Here is an 18,527-nt window from a genome sequence, read left to right as displayed (position 1 = left end):
TTGGTGGGTCTATAGTGAGAGCTGGCAATTAGCCGACAGCTGAGCAGCCAGCCCAGAGAAGGAATGGCTAAGCCAGCCCTGACATTCAGATGTGAGGGAGGAAATGCTCAGCATAGAAACTCACTGAAGACTGAGCATGTGCAGGGTTGCCACCACAGCTGCCAAATCCCTAACTGAATTAGGGACATGAAAAGAAGGTGGAGATAGAGAGTGGCATGATCATCTTTGCAGAATACAGAAGAAAATGAATGAGTATGAACAGCGTATAATACAGCATTAATTGATAGCTTTTTATGATGTGGGTTTGGTGACACTTTAAGTGTGATATTCAGCATAAGCCCAAATTGGCCTTAAAGTGTTAATAAACTACAACAGTAAAATCAGTCTTTATATGCAGTAAAGCAGTATTGTTTCAAAATGGCTTTTTTAGGGCCAAGACAAGCCCTGTTGCAGGCTAACTTGATATCAATCTCAGGAACAAACAACTTTATGGCAGGGTGTATGACTCTTACTTCCTCTTTTCGCCTGTGAAAGGTCTTGCTGAATGAACTGGGTGGATATGAGCAGAACAATTCAGCTGACAATAATGTATTAGCCCACAGTAGAGAATAACTTTCAAAAAGAACACTTGGAGATGTATTAAACGGTATGGCTTGTCCAATGTTCTTAGGTCTTATCTAAACCATTGGTCAGTGGAAGAAAATTATACAGCCTGATGGCGGTGGGGCTCCAAAACTCTTGTTGGAGTGCTTACTATCAATATGAAAATATTTGTAACCCACAGGTAAGCGTTATGTAGGTGTCCTCATGACAGGAATTCAATTCTCAGAGGCCAGGTGACAGGTCATGAAATAGTCTGGGGCTTCCCCCTCAAGCCTGTTATTTTTCCCTCACTGGAGTCCACAGTCCACATCTCTAGCAGTCCTCTGGGGTTCTCTTCTTTGCTCACAGCAGCCTGTAGCTCTCTCACAGCTCCTATCTCTCAGCACAGTCTCATAGACTCCTCTGATCATAGCGCTCAGCAGGCAGCTTTTAGATGCACCTTGAGATCTGCAGATTTCTCTGGTACCTAGTGGGAATGCAGGGGAGAGACCTGTCTGCAGGTCAAAGATGCTAACTTCTTCTATCATGGGGATTAACTCTCCCCTCAATGTCCTGTGCTCTTTGCAGCCTGCCTTTGCGTACCAATACCTGTGGATCTCTCTCCCTCCAGAAATATGGGCTTTCCTCCTCTCTCAGGTGCCACTAGGCAGGACTAAAGATCCAACCTCAGAAAACAGACCAATTGCAGTTCTCCTTTGATCTCCAACAAAATGTCTGCTGCCTCACCTATACTGAGGACACTTTAATCTGTCACTTCTGTTTATATAATGCATCACCTCCTCCTTGTGCCTCCCTTCTCCAGTTATCTATCCATCAAAGTCAAGGAGGGTCCCCCAGGGCTCGCATCATTGGATTTGATTGACAGCAGCGGGAGCCAATGGCTGCACTGCTATCAATCTATCCAATCAAGAGCGGGACAGCGCATCCTTGCTCAAGAGATGAAGGGGCTCTGGTAAAACGGGGGGCTGGGGGGGGTGGTGACTGCCAGGTGAATTTTCACCTTAATGCAAAGGATGCATTAAGGTGAAAACAACACGAGGGTTTACAACCCCTTTAAATGAGAGCTACATATTATTGTGGTGTACCTGGGAACAAGTTTGAGACTGAGATTTTCTGGTATGTGTTGTGTCATAATATCACTGGAGTAAACTGTAGAATCAAATTCCCAGGATATGATCATCATTTGACTCTCAATTCTAAGCTATGAATAATGTGATTATTTGTTGAAAGCTCTTTCAAAACACATGAATTTTCTTGAACAAAACCTTTTCTGAGAATGTTCTTTAATCTGTCATTGCTACTTTTCATTCTGCATTTGCTAGATGTCTGACCCAAATGGATCCTCTTTCTTCCAATCTTTAAGATGTTACTAAACTCAGGACCCTGCATTCACTATATCTGGTCTCCCACAGTACACAGAACATGGAAATGCAATTATTTTAGTAAATATAAACTGCTATATACCTTAGAGATAGAGCAGTCTTCTGACTTCTATCAGTGTCCAGCTGATCACTGGTTGTTTCTGACTGTCCTATGAGACTGCAAGACTCCTGACCTTCTGTCTGGACAGTGCTGATTGGCCTGTGCCAATGTGTTTTATCAGGAGATGGATTGGAGACTGCGGAAGAAGGGGAGGATCTGTACATACAGGATCAAACAACCTTTTTACACAATGCAGATGTTTAACCCCTTAGGTTCCACAGTGAGTATAACAAGCATGCTTTACTGCATATACAGACTGATTTTACTGTTGTGGGTTTAGTAACACTTTTAGTTACAAACCTAAAACAAGTGTGCAGATAAGTACTTTTGACTTCACTCAGGGAACTATAATTTTCAGAAGGAAGTCATAAATGGCAGCCCCTATGTTTTTCTCAAAAAGGTTTACTTCAGGTGAATATAAATATTTGCATTAAAGATCAGTGGTATCATTTGTCCCCCACTCAAAATTGTACTTCAATTTAATTGTACCAATTATGGACAAGTTTATGACATTTGCTTATTATTTTTCTCTACTTTGAAAGGTTTGCCTATATGGTTTGGGAACTAAAACGTAAACGTGTATAATCTCATTTTATATGGCTTAACACGCAGCCAACCCAAACAATATATGCATTTGTGATGTACCAGTAATCAGTATATAGATCAGTAAGGAAAATATTGGAGACAGAGTTTAAGAAGTAGATTGAATCTTCAGGGACAAATCAAGCCTTTGGCATTGTAAGAAGATAGACCGTTTCTCAATTATTGAAGTATCTCAAGCAGGATGCTTGTTTACTTATTAACACAAGACTGACATGACTCGTCAGGAGCTGCACTCATCAGCCATGCTTTCTAAAAATCTCATAGGTAGGCACAAATACATCACTAACTATTGACCTCAGTGTAAAATCAAATTAATTATAGTGAGGATTCACAGAAGTGCTTAGATAACTAAATCAAATGTAATTAGTATACAGTAGTTAAATTAGATGCCTTATACTGAAGTTAAAAAAATATATTTTCACATCTGAAAAATAAAATGTCCACCCACCACAAAAAAACAAAGACATTTTAGGAGGTTCCATACTTATAAATTCTGTTAAGGTTTGCTGCATATTTTATCAGACTGTATGCTTAGTTTTATAGCCACTGAACAACCACCGACCTTTACGACTATACACGAATATTCACCAGGAACCAGCCAAGATTCAAACCATTAATGGGCAGGCTGAATGTACCAACTTGATTGATGAATCAACTTGGGTACAACCAGCCTGACAGATTTGCTTGCAATTATCACAAGCGGCTGCTATAGCCGCTAGCGATAATCACTGTCTTCTCCCAGCGGGGACAGCTTTCTCCGTGAGGAGAAGACACTGGCCAGCAGGAGGGATTCCCACATCTACACTGTCTGTGTTGATGTGGGAATCGAGTGAATTTATTTATTGCAATCACAGAAATTTGTTTATTGTCGGCCTAAGCCCATGAATGGGTGAAACACATTAGAGGGGCAAGGTTAGGGAGGGAACAAGCCGAAGCCAATCTGCTATTCTATAGACTGGACAGTTTTCTAGTGTGTTCTTCTGCACTTCTTGGATATACTGTATGACTCAAAAAGCGAGATGCAATATGCTATAACTGGAGCAGTAAAATGGTGATCTTTGGGTTGGAAGGTTACTACTTCTCAGACTTTCTGACTATTTCAAGAAACTGGTGGGTGAACCTGTTGACATCCACCCAAAACCAAAATAAAGATTGATTCACCATTGAAACACACCTGGGTTAGATTTGCAGGGGATTGGCTGAACATATCAAGAGTTTGGATGCTGAATCCAAACCCTATTCAAGTTAATGGGGCTGAATTTAATAGCTAAGGAATTGGCAAGGAAATTGTATGTGGGGCTGGACCCTGCCCGAAAGGAATATGTACCAATACATAGAATATATTTTTTTTAAAACAGTTTTGCAGGGATCAATGAATTTAACAATGCTGAAAGGGCAACATTAAAAATTCACTATTCTTTTAAAAAACTGACTGCAAAATGATGCATCTCTTCCATATACACAAAGTAGTATAGTGAAAGTAACATTGTCCAGGGGAGAAAAGCTGTTTAAAATTCCATTATTATACATTTCTTTGCAAGAGTCCTTTATTTTGTAAATAATGCAATGGGGACCCCCATAAATTATAAACCATACCCTCACCAAGGAGGTATTTTTGGGGATGGTCCCTATTAGCTTGTTTACAAATAAAGGAAGCTTGCAGGGAGGGACAAATTAATTAACTGCTTTTTTTCCTGTATGCCCATTTGGTTATAGATGTTTTTACAAAAATCTAGTATAGATTTTAGTGGGGACCCCTACATAAAAGAAATGTTACAGGGTTCCCCAAAAATAAATACCAGCCCCTTCAGACCGGTTATGGGGTTTGAGGAAGAGCCCTGGAAAAAAAAATGTAATGGAACTCTCCAACTACATACCAGAGGCTTAATGCAAGCATGCAGCCTGGCATCAGGTCTCCTGAACCAATCCAGGCTACATGCCCTTAACAATGATCTTTTGCCAAAATCATGGCTTGTGGTTGTTGGGGCATGGGGGAGTTATTAAAGTCTGGAAGCCCCCCTAAGAATGATGTTCACCCACCAAATTCTGTGCATGTGCATCTAAACCACCTCACATTGTATGACTCACATTTACTGCATCCCCCTACCCCCATAAATAAAATAAAAGTTATGCATACAGCAGTTAGGCCTATCATTCCTCAAAGTATAACAAACAAAAAATACTTTAACATTTTTGTTTCTTTTTTTCTGCCATCTGTGTCCCATTGGTGGAAATTTTCCTTCACTTCCTTTCATATTGTTAAAACAGGAAATCCTACAAAAGTGAGGGAATCACCAGTGTCACCAGAACTAGTCTCTCATGGTAAAAGTTCTCCTCTATTAGTGTTTTGATGTCAACCCAAAGATTTGGATTTTCTTTTACTGTCAATTTTAGATGATAATGGTAAACAGAACAAATAGAGAGGGTGAATCTCCCTAACAGGGGCAAAGACAGCAATAAAAACTGACATGTGTTCTAATCCTTCTCTACTCCACAAAAAAAAGTTTTGCCTTTGGTTACACTTTCATAAAACTGTCCTGCTGTTAACTAAATGTATTCTCTATCCTTTATAGTATCCTAATTTTGTACTAAATTCCTAGCCTGAACTCTAGTAAAATTGGGCCTAACTTTGCTATTTACAATTGTCCTTCTGGTGGCAAATTTTACACTTCTGGGTCATCTGTAGCATTTTAAATATCTTAGTAAAACACCTGCCTGTACTCTTTTTCTCTAGTACATTTTAGCCAAATCTCTCTCATTAAGTGCTGTTCACACCAGTTGCGTGAAACCTGCGTTCCATGTGAGTTTTCTGAACTGCATTCCAAATGAACTGCTGTTGCAATCTGTGGGGGGTGGATGCAATAAAAAATTTTTTAAAGTAGTGCATGCAGTGCTTCTAGTGTGATTCAGCCCATTCAAAATGAATGGACTTAAATTGCACCACACCTGAATCACAGTGATTCCTGCCATTCCTGGTGTGAACCAGCCCTAAAAGTGTCCTGCTACTGTCCCGTTTTACACTGCTGTATGACCTGGGTCTAATAATTCTTAATGAAAGCTTGATATAAATTGGCCAGCAGCAGGAAGGTCTTGCACGTTTAGTGATAACAGGGACAGCCTTACTGAACTTTTGGCCAAAAAAAAGAAACAAAAATCAAAAAAGTGTTTTTTAGTTTGCTATACTTTAAAGTGGTTGTAAACCCTTACAACACACTTTGATTCATAGTAGTCCATTATGCTTTGCCTTTGCAGGGAATGAAAGAGGAAGTAAACTCATCAGGGTTTACTTCCTCTTTAAGGAATAATAGGCCTAACTGGTGTATGCATAACTTTTATTTTATTTATGGGGATAGGGGGATGCAGTAAATGTTGGAATGTGAGTCATACAATGTGAAGTGGTTTAGATGCACATGTTGACAGAAGTGGGACTTTTACCATTTGATGAAAAAGTAGGTAAAACTACCTGAAAAGTTTTTTTTTCTTTTTTTACTGAAATGAATCAGACTGGGGTACAGCTAAATAAATCAACTCCACAGCCATATATGCACTGGCAGTGTACGCTGTCACTAAGACTGTCCACGAAAATCCTTATTGTTCTGTAATACCGCATACAGTTTCAATTAATTCCCCAGCAAGGATTTACTGTATGTATTTATCATCAATATTGTCCATTGAAACTTGGTATTTAAACATGTTATTTTAAAAACTTTTTTTGCATTATTACATGTGCCCATGGCAGTACCCATCCTCCCATCCCCTTTTCAACACTAGTTTGCCTTTTTCCCTAAAATCGGTAGACTTAAAAAAGAAGCGGCTAGCCTTGTCTTAAAAATAAAAAATAAAAAAGTCTCAAATATGCAGGCTTCAAATAGAAAGGGTTATAACTCCTGTCAGATTTTTTTTTGCCATTGGTGTCCCATTGCATAGATCTCCCTTAACTTCCTGTCCCATAGCCAAACAGGAATTGAGAAGAAATCCTTGCAAATTAAGTGAATTCTTTGGGGACCCCCAGGTCACCAGAACTAGTGTCCCCATTGGAAGAATTCCCCACTATTACTTTTCTGGAGACAGCCCAACATTTGGGATTTTCTTCTACTTTCACTTTCAATGATAATGCTAAACAGAGGACATATAGGGAGGGTCAATCTCCTTAACGAGGGCACAGAGAGCAATACAAAACGGACAGGTGTTCTAATTCATCTTCACGATACAAAATAAAATAAAAAGTTTTGCTTTTAGCTATACTTTAAATAACAAGCTCTGAATCAAAATCTCTGACCTCGTCAACAGTCCGCTAACTCCATCATGTTTTTTGTATACCACTATTTGAGTATAGTCCTCAGTTAACATTCAACACTTCAAGCTTAACTAAAGATTAAACATCTACTATGAACTTGGAATACATCTCTAACTTTGGGAGGAAAGACATTTTAATGAAATCTACCATGTCTAGGTAATACTTTGTTGTTTTAGGGTCCAACCAGTGAATATCCCTTCCCACATCCTTTGCATTCTTCAATTTCAAATCTCCCAATTCATTTGGCACCAGCAAAAACCCAAACTGTTCACCCAAGCTATGCTCAGAGCCAGGGCATGGGGTGACCTAGATACTGTATATGCAAATATATCCAGGCAAATTGCCCAGCTAGCAAAATATCATGCCACCACTGAAGTCCTATAAGGGGTAGAGCCTGATTTTGATTACTTGGCTAAATCTAATTATGTGGTTATTCCAGAGAACTCACTTAAGCAATCCAATCACTGCTTACTCCCTCAAGGCAAGGGATGCAGTAAAGCATTGCAGCAAACACTTTTCTCCTCATCTCTAACTTCAATCCTTCCTCAAAAACACTTATTTTCTGTGATTCACAACCCTAGGGCTCTTTAAAGCATACTCAAACCTAAAAAATGTGATATGTTGCAGCTTACTAATCCTTATATGCGGTGGTTGCAGTAATTTTTTTTTGGTTTAGGCTTTTTTGCCTATATTTTCATCCGGTGATATGGCCAATAATATACTTTCTGTCTAAGGGTGGCCATACATTATACAAATGCTCTTGTAAAATGTATCTTTAGATTTACCAAAACTATATGATATGAGGTCAAACCTAAACATGTTTAATTTGTATGCAATCAGGAAGACCCTTGCAAGAAAATTGTATAATGTATGGCCAGCTTTAGGGTGGCTCCACTCTACAGAGGATCAATGGAGTCACGCTTGGACAGCAGATTTGTCAACCTAGTAAACCAAAGGAATTTGCTCTACCTGCCATAAAAACAAATATGATTAAATAAAATGAGTGCTTCTAAAAAATAGATGTATGTAGCACACCCATGTTTACTTATAATCCAAGAAACTACAATTACGAAAACATAAATGACTTTGTAATACTCTAACAATATACATCTTTCCAGTAGATAGATAAACATAAAACCATCAGGAAATCTAAAATTGAATGAAAACAAGGCTGTAGCAGAAAGTCTCAGTGTGAATTAATAACCCTTCAAATTTGTGCAATTCAATCTGGTGTGTTCGAAAAAACAATGCTGTTCCAGCCACTACGTTCCTATGCATAAATTCAGCATGAAGCAAATCCCACACAGCAATGTAGATGGATCGCTCACCAGAACAAATTGACCTTTTAGTTATGAAAGGTCTAACAGTGCTTGTCTGTATTAGAAATGAAAGGTGCACTCTTTCACTTCCACTCCTAGCCATGCCAAACAGATAAAACACTCTAATAATGTAAATCATTTTAAAAACATTTATTGAAACATAAAAGCAATGCGCTCACTCATGTGCCTCATACAGACTGTGACTGGAAACAATTTAGCATCACCTGGCAGGCTTTAATATACGCAAGAGCATATGTACAGTGCAAGTGTATGATACACATATGGTAAATCAGTGAATGTAATGATCTTATACAGGAAGAAGAAAACAAGCGCCCACACTCTGATGATCTTACATAGATCCTATTTTTTTAGAACTAACAACCATGATAACAGTCCCCACCCATGGGACCACCCTTCTAATGCACTTCATCCAATATAGCTTACTTGTAGCGTCAGAGTGTGAAGACATGTTTTCTTTTATTTGCCTATACTGCCTGTACCTGGTGCATGAGGCAGTGCAGAAAGATTTGGTTTGGAACAATGGAGCAAATCATCATACACATCCACTGTCTTGGTTTTATAAGAGGCGTAGCGTGGAGCTTGTGGGCCCTGATGCAAAATTTGACCCCCCCCCCCACTACCACTTACCACTTCCACTGTGCATGCAGATACACCCACCGCACGCCAAGATACTCAAAGTGGTTTAATGCTGCGTATGAATGATCAGACTTTCCGGCGGACTTGGTTCGGTGGACCAGAGTCTGTCGGAACAATTCGATCGTGTGTGGGCTCCAGCTGACTTTTTCTTCCCAAAAGTATGGCGGACCAAGAAATAAAACATGTTTTAAATCTTCCCGCCGAAAGTCTGCCGCACCCAGTTCCTGTCCTTGTCTGTATGCTGGTCCCACGGACTCTCCAAATGAACGAACTTGCCCATACACGGACTAAAGTCTGTTAATTTTGAATGTGACTTCAGGTACGACGGGACTACAGAAGGAAGTCAATCTCGCCACTTTCATCGGCGGGATTGACACCTCGCGAGGTATGGATTTTAAGGGTAACCCCCTACGCCGAAAAAACGGAGTGGGGGTCCCCCCAAAGTCCATACCAGACCCTTATCCGAGCACGCAGCCCGGTCAATCAGGAAAGGGGGTGGGGAAAGTCCATACCAGACCCTTATCCGAGCACGCAGCCCGGCCAGTCAGGAAAGGGGGTAGGGAGGAGCGAGCACCCCCCATGAACCGTACTAGGCCCCATGTCCTCAACATGGGGAGGTGGGTGCTTTGGGGAAGGGGGGAACCTGCGGCCCCCCACCTAAAAGCACCTTGTCTCCATGTTGATGAGGACAAGGGCCTCTTCCCAACAACCCTGGGCGTTGGTTGTCAGGGTCTGCGGGTGGGGGGATTATCGGCCCCCACCCTATGTGAATGAGTATGGGGTACATCGTACCCCTACCCATTAACCTGGGGGTCTTCTTCCGACTTCGGAGGTCTTCTTCCGACTTCTCAGCGCTTTCTGGTTCTTGTTGCCAGGCTCCTCCGCTATCTTCTGCTCTTTTGCCGCTATTTTGCTAGCGGAGGAGCCTGGCTTTCTCCTTCATCGTCACAGTCTTCTTCTTTCTTCTGTTCTTCCGATGTTGACACGATGCTCTCTCCCACTGTAATTCCGTGGACATGGTGCACGGCGACTTATATAGGCATAAGGGGTGGGGTCACCGGGTGATGTCACCTGGTGACCCCACCCATTATGACATCACAGTCCCGGGGCAAGTTTATTCCCGTACGAGGAGACAAGTTACAGCAAAAGAACAATATTTGCCTATTGGTTCTGACCTCTATGACCTGTGCAATAGGACAGCATACATATAGATCAGGCTGATTGGCACCTATCTGACATGTCTGACTGGCAATTGAAAAACTTGCATTAATATACCTTTACAGGCCTGACTTAGCCACCTCTCCTAGACATGATTGATATATATATATATATATATATGGGCTTGACCTTTATTTTCATATCTTAGAAGTAGGCATGCTCAGTCTTACAAACTAAAATAAAAATGAATCTAACTGTGATTACATATATTTAAGGAAACAAAACTAAGTTCTTTGTAAAACAAAACTATTATCTCCTGTGATTTATATGCACTTCAAGGAATCAAAATTATTCTGTGGGTTACATGAAACAATCCTACTTTTAAGCAGTCTTAAACAAGGAGGCATACATGTTTATAAGCATACATCTAATTTCTCTAATACTCTGTCAGTGTTGGAAGGTGTTGGGGAAATGTCAACTCCTTAAGGTGTGTGTCTTTTCCCCAGTTGTCAGGGAAGTGGGAGTAAGCAAACATCCCTGGGTGGGGCGTTACAGAGAATCCTAGCTGGTGACTAGGAGACAATGAGTGGTGTCTTACCTTACCAGTGACATTGGTCCCATCAAGGCTACAGGATGGCACTCTCCTACTCTTAGCTCGCTGAGCTCAGTTGCCATTCCATGTTGCCAGCACACAGCACAGACACTTCCCCATCCTGGGCTTTTTCACCCCGTGCTACTCTTCATTCAGGAAATGGCTCACAGCTTCTCCCCAGCCAATGGGAACAGAGGGGTGTGCACTGTGGAAGGCAAAGTGGAAGCCAGTACTGGAGCATGGCTTTGTGGCCCTAGGGCAGATCAGAGCTGGACTCTGGAGGATATGATAATATGACAGGGAGGCTGCATATATATATAGATGCGTTACACACAGAGTGATACATTTCAAGCATTTCTTTATTTTAATTTTGATGATTATGGCTTACAACTAGTGAAACTGAAAACCCCAAATTTCGTATCTCTGAAAATTAGAATGTTACATAAGACCAATAAAAAAAGGATTTTTAATACAGAAATGTTGGCTTACTGAAAAATATGTCTATGTATAGTATAGTATGCACTCAATACATAGTTGGGGCTCTTTTTGCATAATTACTGCATCAATGTGGTGTGGCATGGAGGCAATCAGCTTGCGGCACTGCTGAGGTGTTATGGAAGCCTAGGTTGTTTTGATAGCAGCCTTCAGCTTATCTGCATCTTCCTCTTTACAACACCCCACAGATTCTCTATGGAGTTCAGGTCAGTCGACTTTGCTGGCCAATCAAGCATAGTGATACCATGATCATTTAACCACTTCAATACAGGGCACTTTCACCCCCTTCCTTCCCAACCCAATTTTCAGCTTTCAGCGCTCTAGCGCTTTCAGTGACAATTGCGCGGTCATGCTACACTGTACCCAAATGAAATTGTTATCATTTTGTTCGCACAAATAGAGCTTTATTTTGGTGTTATTTATTCACGACTCCGTTTTTTTTTTTTTGCGATATAAGCGCAAAAAAAGCGGAAATTTGGGAAAAAAACAATATTTTCTTTTTTCTATTTGAAAAGAAATCCAATAAAATCAAATTTTGTCATAAATTTAAGCCAAAATGTATTCTGCTACATGTTTTTGGTAAAAAAAATTCCGTTAAGTGTATAATAATTGGTTTGTGTGATCACGGACATATGTACGCAAATGATCATGTACATATGTGTGCAGGTGATCACGTACATATGTGTGCAGATAATCATTGGGACATGTGATTTTAGTGGGACATATGTGGGGGACAAGTTTTTATTATTAGGGACATGTGTTTTTATTATTTGGGGACATGTATGTTTTGGGGACATGTGTGTTTTGGGGACATATGTGGGGACTGTGTTTTCACTGTGTGGTGTGTTGTGTGTTTACACTACACTGATGATCAGTGAGTAAAAAGCTGTGAAAAGCAGCCCATACTCACTGATCATCAGCCGGCTGCAGCGTTCTGCTCTCCTCTTCTCAGCGGTGACTTCCGTGTGAGGAGAGGAGAGCCGATTGCCTGAAGGACGTTCCTGAACGTCCTATCAGGAGCAGGCGGCTCCCACCCGGCCGTATATATACATTGGCCGGGTGGGAAGTGGTTAACTAGGTATTGGTACTTTTGGCAGTGTAGGCAGGTGTCAAGTCCTGCTGGAAAATTAAATCAGCATCTCTATATGGACATACTTTTCAATAAGCCAATTTCTGCATTAAATATTCCTTTTTTATTGGTCTTATGTAATATTGTAATTTTCCGAGATACTGAATTTTGGGTTTTCACTAGATGTAAGCCATAATCATCAAAATTTAAAAGAAAGAAATGCTTGAAATATATTACTTTGTGTGTAGCACATCTATATATTATGAGTTTCGCTTTTTAAATTGAATTACTGAAATTAATTAACTTTTTGATGAGTAGTCGAACAGCAGACGACATCTGTTTATAGACAGGGATGTTTACATTCAGGGGTGCTTTATTAATTTATTAATTTATCTAAAAACCTTTATCCCAAAAGAAAACAAGGAAAATAATTTACAAAGGTACTTTTTATGATGGCTGACACTTATGAGGCATCATAACATCATAGCACCAAACCTATATTTCAGTTGTTTGGTAGATACTGAACATTTAAAACAACCTACAGTTTTTTCTTGGAACTCTATTGGTGTGATCTCAGCACTAGATGTCTTGGGTCTGCCCATCTGCTGTGGCTACTATTCAGGGTTGCACCCCCCCTGCTAGATTTTAGATTTATTGTAGATCATGAAAAATCTAACTAGAGAAGCTGTGACACACAAAGGTGTGTGGGAATTCCCAAAGTTTCCAGATGGGCAGGAACAGAGTCAGAATTAATGGTATGCAGCTCTAATTTTTGCAATACTGTATATCAAAGACAAATATGAAACCAGAGATTCACCAAGCTTACCCTGTAGTAAATAGTAATTTTTGTGTGCGTTGACCCTTTAACCACTTAGGTATTCTTTTACATATTTTTGGTAAAAAAATCGCAATAAGCGTTTATTGATTGGTTTGCTCAAAAGTTATAGCGTCTACAAAATAGGGGATAGTTTTATGGCATTTTTATTAATAATTTTTTTTTTTACTAGTAATGGCGGCGATCAGCGATTTCTATTGTGACTGCGACATTATGGCGGGCACGTCTGACAATTTTGACACATTTTTGGGACCATTGGCATTAATACAGCAATCAGTGCAATTAAAAATGCACTGATTACTGTAAAAAATGCCACTGGCAGTGAAGGGGTTAATCACTAGGGGGGCAGTGTAGGGGTTAAATGTGTGTGTGTTTTTTTAACTGTAGGGGGCGTGGCTTGGCGTCTGACATCACTGATCGTCTTTCCCTATAACAGGGAACAGACGATCAGTGACAGCCTCAGTAGGAAGCACGAGGAGAGGTTTGTTTACACTTACATCTCCTCGTTCTTCAGCTCTGTGACCCGATCGCGGGACACCGGCGGTGACCGAGTCCACGGGTCCTGCGGCCATGGTCACAGAGCTCAGGACCGGGTCACTTAAAGGGCAACGTACCTGTACGTGCTTGTGCCCAGCCTTGCCATTCTGCCGATGTACATCGGCGTGAGGCGGTCCTTAAGCGGTTAAACAAAAAAAAGCCCAAGCTACTGAAGATCGCTCAAATGAAAATCAGTGTTCATCATTTTTCTCATTTTGAATCTCACTACTTTATATTCTGGACATTTCTTTCAGAGGCAGGTGGGAGAATACAAACCCTCAGCTCATTAAACAGACCAAAACAATCAAGCACTGCTCCACTCACTACAGTGAAGCCAAAAACTAAATTTAACTGAGCAGCCTAACTAGAGGCTACATATGCTTATCATCCTGATTGACCTACACGCAGTTATGGATATTGTGGCTAAAATTACTTAACCACTTTCAGACCGGACCATTTTGCTGGTCAATGACCAGAGGTCTTTTTACAATTTGGCACTGCGCTGCTTTAACTGGTAATTGCGCGGTCATGCAATGTTGTACCCAAACAAAATGTGCGTCCTTTTCTTCCCACAAATAGAGATTTCTTTTGATGGTATTTGATTGCCTCTGCGATTTTTATTTTTTGCGATATAAACGTAAAAAGACCGCAAATTTTGAAAAAAAATGAATTTTCTACTTTTTGTTATTAGAAAAATCCAATAAACTCAATTTTAGTCATACATTTAGGCCAAAATGTATTCAGCCACATGTCTTTGGTAAAAAAAAAGTCAATAACTGTATATTTATTGGTTTGCGCAAAAGTTGTCACATCTACAAACTAAGGAACTAAGGAAATTGATAAGTGGCATGTTGAGCCCATTGAATATTTTATTTTTTTGCCTCAAGCGATTGTGTAAAAAAAAAAAAAAATAATTTTTTTTGTCATTATTCAAAGTTGTCACTAAATGATATATTGCTCACACATGCCATGGGCATATGTGAAATGACACCCCAAAATAAATTCTGCTGCTTCTCCTGAGTACGGGGATACCACATATGTGGGACTTTTTGGGAGCCTAGCCGCGTACGGGGCCCCGAAAACCAAGCACCGCCTTCAGGCTTTCTAAGGGCGTTACAGTTTTGAAGGCCATAAAATGCCAAGATGGCACAAACCCCCCCCCAAATGACCCCATTTTGGAAAGTAGACACCCCTAAATTTAGGGGTACACTAGTGAGACTAGGTAATAAATGGCGGGTGCCCTGAAACTATAAAAAAATAACTAACCAACCAGCGTCACCTGTAACAGTTATATGGTGATCACTGGTGAAAGGGTTAACTAGGGGGCAATCAGGGGGCTTTATGCGGTAGTATATGGGGGTCCCTGGCGCTATAAAAAGCTGCGGCGAACCTAAATACCTACCTGCCTAACTAGCATCACCTGTGACACTAATACAGCGATCAGAAAAACGATCGCTTATTACGCTGGGTTCACACTGGAGCGATGCGGGAACGCCACAAATCCGCGGCGGGTTCCCGCATCGCATGCCTCCCGGCGGCAGTTCACACTGCCCTATGCGAACTGCTGGGAGTGTCAGTGAAATGTTAATGACACCCCCAGATCAGTTCGCATATCGCAGTGCGATCTGCAAACTCGGATCGCATGGTGTGAACACCCATGCGATCCGATTCTGCTGCGGACCAAAAAAAGGGTCCCGTGCGAGTTTGCGGCGGGTGCGACGCGAATTCAGCCATACTATCTGTATGGCTGAACTCGAATCGCACAGAGATCGGATGTGATTTGCACTGCAGTGCGGTGCGAATCACATCTGTTCTCATAAACCGCTGCAATGTGAACCCAGCCTTAGTGACACTGGCGACGGGGGGTGATCACGGGGTTAAACCTTTATTGGGGGGGTTAGGGGGGTACCTTAGAACTAAAGGGGGCTAACCCTAACTGCCCTAACAGTTATTACAGTCACAAATGACACCCGCCGGGTGATCAGGGGGTTAAACCTTTATTAGGTAATAAATGGCGGGTGCCCTGAAACTATAAAAAAATAACTAACCAACCAGCGTCACCTGTAACAGTTATATGGTGATCACTGGTGAAAGGGTTAACTAGGGGGCAATCAGGGGGCTTTATGCGGTAGTATATGGGGGTCCCTGGCGCTATAAAAAGCTGCGGTGGACCTAAATACCTACCTGCCTAACTAGCGTCACCTGTCACACTAATACAGCGATCAGAAAAACGATTGTTTATTAGGCTGGGTTCACACTGGAGTGATGCGGGAACGCCACGAATCCGCGGCGGGTTCCCGCATCGCATGCCTCCCGGCGGCAGTTCACGCTGCCCTATGCGAACTGCTGGGAGTGTCAGTGAAATGTTAATGACACCCCCATATCAGTTCGCATATCGCAGTGCGATCTGCAAACTCGGTTCGCATGGTGTGAACACCCATGCGATCCGATTCTGCTGCGGACCAAAAAAAGGGTCCCGTGCGAATTTGCGGCGGGTGCGGCGCGAATTCAGTATGGCTGAACTCGAATCGCACAGAGATCGGATGTGATTTGCACTGCAGTCCGGTGCGAATCACATCCGTTCTCATAAACCGCTGCAATGTGAACCCAGCCTTAGTGACACTGGCGATGGGGGGTGATCACGGGGTTAAACCTTTATTGGGGGGTTAGGGGGGTACCCTAGAGCTAAAGGGGGCTAACCCTAACTGCCCTAACAGTTATTACAGTCACAAATGACACCAATGCAAAAAAAAAAAAAATGCTATTGGTGTCACTGTGACTGGGGGGGCAGGGGTGATTGGGGGGGTGATCGGGGGTGAAGGGGGGGTGTGAGTGTGCCTGGCATGTTCTACTGTGAAGTGTCGTGTTGGTGCAACTCACCGATCCTCTCTCCTCGGTGCCGGAACGAAAAATACCGACACAGAGGAGAGATTACATCACTTCCTCTCCTGTGTTTACATTACAGGAGAGGAAGTGATGTCACGCCTCACTTCCATTCGTCAGGAGCGATCGAGAGGGGGTGGCTATGAATGAATGGCCGCCCCCTCATCCCGGATTTTCTGAACGAAAACCGACCGCCGCTGGCACCGGGGGGGGGGGCCCGATCGGGCCCCTCACCCGCGGGAAGGCAGGGACGTACATGTACGCCCATATGCCTGCCCGTGCCATTCTGTCGACGTACATCGTCGTGTGGCGGTCGGCAAGTGGTTAATCTAACTACATGGTTGCAATTAATAATTGCAATAAGCAATCCATAGCAAATATTGTCAGTGAAAATTAACTAACTGCAGTTAGGTATAAATCCTGTTACAATTTGCAGACAGAAATTGGGCAATCTAATTCTCTCATTCATAAAATAAAAACTGTAATTTTCACAAAGCCCTTAATGTACACCTGCCACAAATCAAAACTCTCTAAATTGACCACAGGATCAACATGTCTACCTTTTACCTGTACCTTTTGGTAGTATTGGTGGATTATTTGGCTCAAAACTTCAGCCAATTGTTCATAGCGTAATTAGTAAACATTTAGGGTAGATTTGTTTGGTGCAATTCTGTTATGTTGTCTAGCATTAGATCCCAGACTAGAAGTTGTTTCTTTTTTGCTCCTCCATAGTCATTGATGTGCACACTTAATAATCTGAACCTGTGGGAACATTTTTTGATTGTGTAGTGCCCCTTTAGGCTACTAGTGATTAACATTTTGTTTTTGGCCACCCTGTAGCTAGGGGGAGCAGCAATTGTAGAGTTGGGTCTGATCTGGGCTCCCTGGTATGGACTTCCCCTTGCATCCCAGGGACCTGGGACATAGTGGGTGGAAGAGCACAGACTCCAGCCTGCATATTAATGCCTCTCCAGCCAATCCCTGGACTATGTGGTGAGTGACCAGCAGGGGGCTAAGAGGGGTATACAGTAAATAGGCTGGAACCCAGAGCAGAGGTCTCTTGTGTCAGGGCTGGCTTAGCCCTTCCTTCTCTGGGCTGGCTGCTCAGCTGTCGGCTAATTGCCAGCTCTCATTTCTCTCCACAGTTACCAGCTGTTCCTGATTATGCTCGTCTGACCGGCCTACTTAAAGCTGTCCAGCTCACTTCATCACTGCCTTCGCCTTGGTCACATCACAAGACCTCCTCCGGCGGATCTCCATCTCCTGCGGTTCTGTTTAAAGACTGGCTTGCTGACATCCATTCTGGCTCCTTATCCTGCTTGCTGTTGCTCCACTTGGATCCCTGACTTCTGGCCTGGCTGATTACCCGATCTGGTTATTAAACTCTGGACTCGCTGACTACTCGATCCGGTTACTGGACCCTGGCTATGCTTTGACTACGCTTACTCTATTTACCTTTTTATTTTTTATTAATAAACAAGTGTTATTTAATTGTACTTCTGTCTCTGTCAGACTTCCACTTACCAGGCCGGTGAGTCCGCTTGGGCAGAGGGTGGGGGTGGTCTCCCGTACGTGTCTGACTCACAACCCCTGGTAGAGTAGACAGGAGGCTGGGAGTGCGGAGTGGTATGAGAGCCTATGAAGAGGGTCCAGGAGCTGGAAGTAGGATGAACCCCCGAAGCAGCAGGCGTGTAGGCTGAAACACAGGCAGTCGGGTGCCAAGCAGAAGCTGAGCAGGCGGGTCCAGGTACAGGCAGGATTCAGCCATAGTCGGGCAGCAACGGTACAAATAGGAACAGGCAGGAGCGAGGTCAGAACAGGCCAAGGTCAGGTGCAGGAGGAAATCAGGGGTGTCCAAAAGGCAAGCCGGGTCATCAGAAGATTGGAGACACAGGAATGCAGATACAGGCAATGGAGCAGGGAACGGGGGAGCTGATGATCAGGCAGCACTTTAACGGAGTATGCGGCAGACCTAAATAGGCTGATTGACGGCAAAC

At 42.4% G+C, this 18,527-nt stretch overlaps 1 long non-coding RNA gene across 1 annotated transcript in view; it reads left to right on the top strand.

Moving 5' to 3' along the window:
- The window catches only part of LOC143990121 (uncharacterized), a 178,205-nt gene extending 160,179 nt beyond the window's left edge, over positions 1–18,026 (top strand). Inside the window, exon 2 of the long non-coding RNA XR_013277169.1 lies at positions 17,676–18,026. This is a non-coding gene — a long non-coding RNA (uncharacterized LOC143990121). The remainder of the gene's footprint in view (positions 1–17,675) is intronic.
- Positions 18,027–18,527: the final 501 nt, after the last annotated feature.

This window comes from Lithobates pipiens, unplaced genomic scaffold, assembly GCF_037356315.1.
Source record: "Lithobates pipiens isolate NorthernLeopardFrog02 unplaced genomic scaffold, aLitPip1_a1.2 Scaffold_18, whole genome shotgun sequence".
Classification (NCBI taxonomy): domain Eukaryota; kingdom Metazoa; phylum Chordata; class Amphibia; order Anura; family Ranidae; genus Lithobates; species Lithobates pipiens.
The sequence above is the reverse complement of the archived record's forward strand: the minus strand, read 5'-3'. Positions and strand labels throughout refer to the sequence as shown.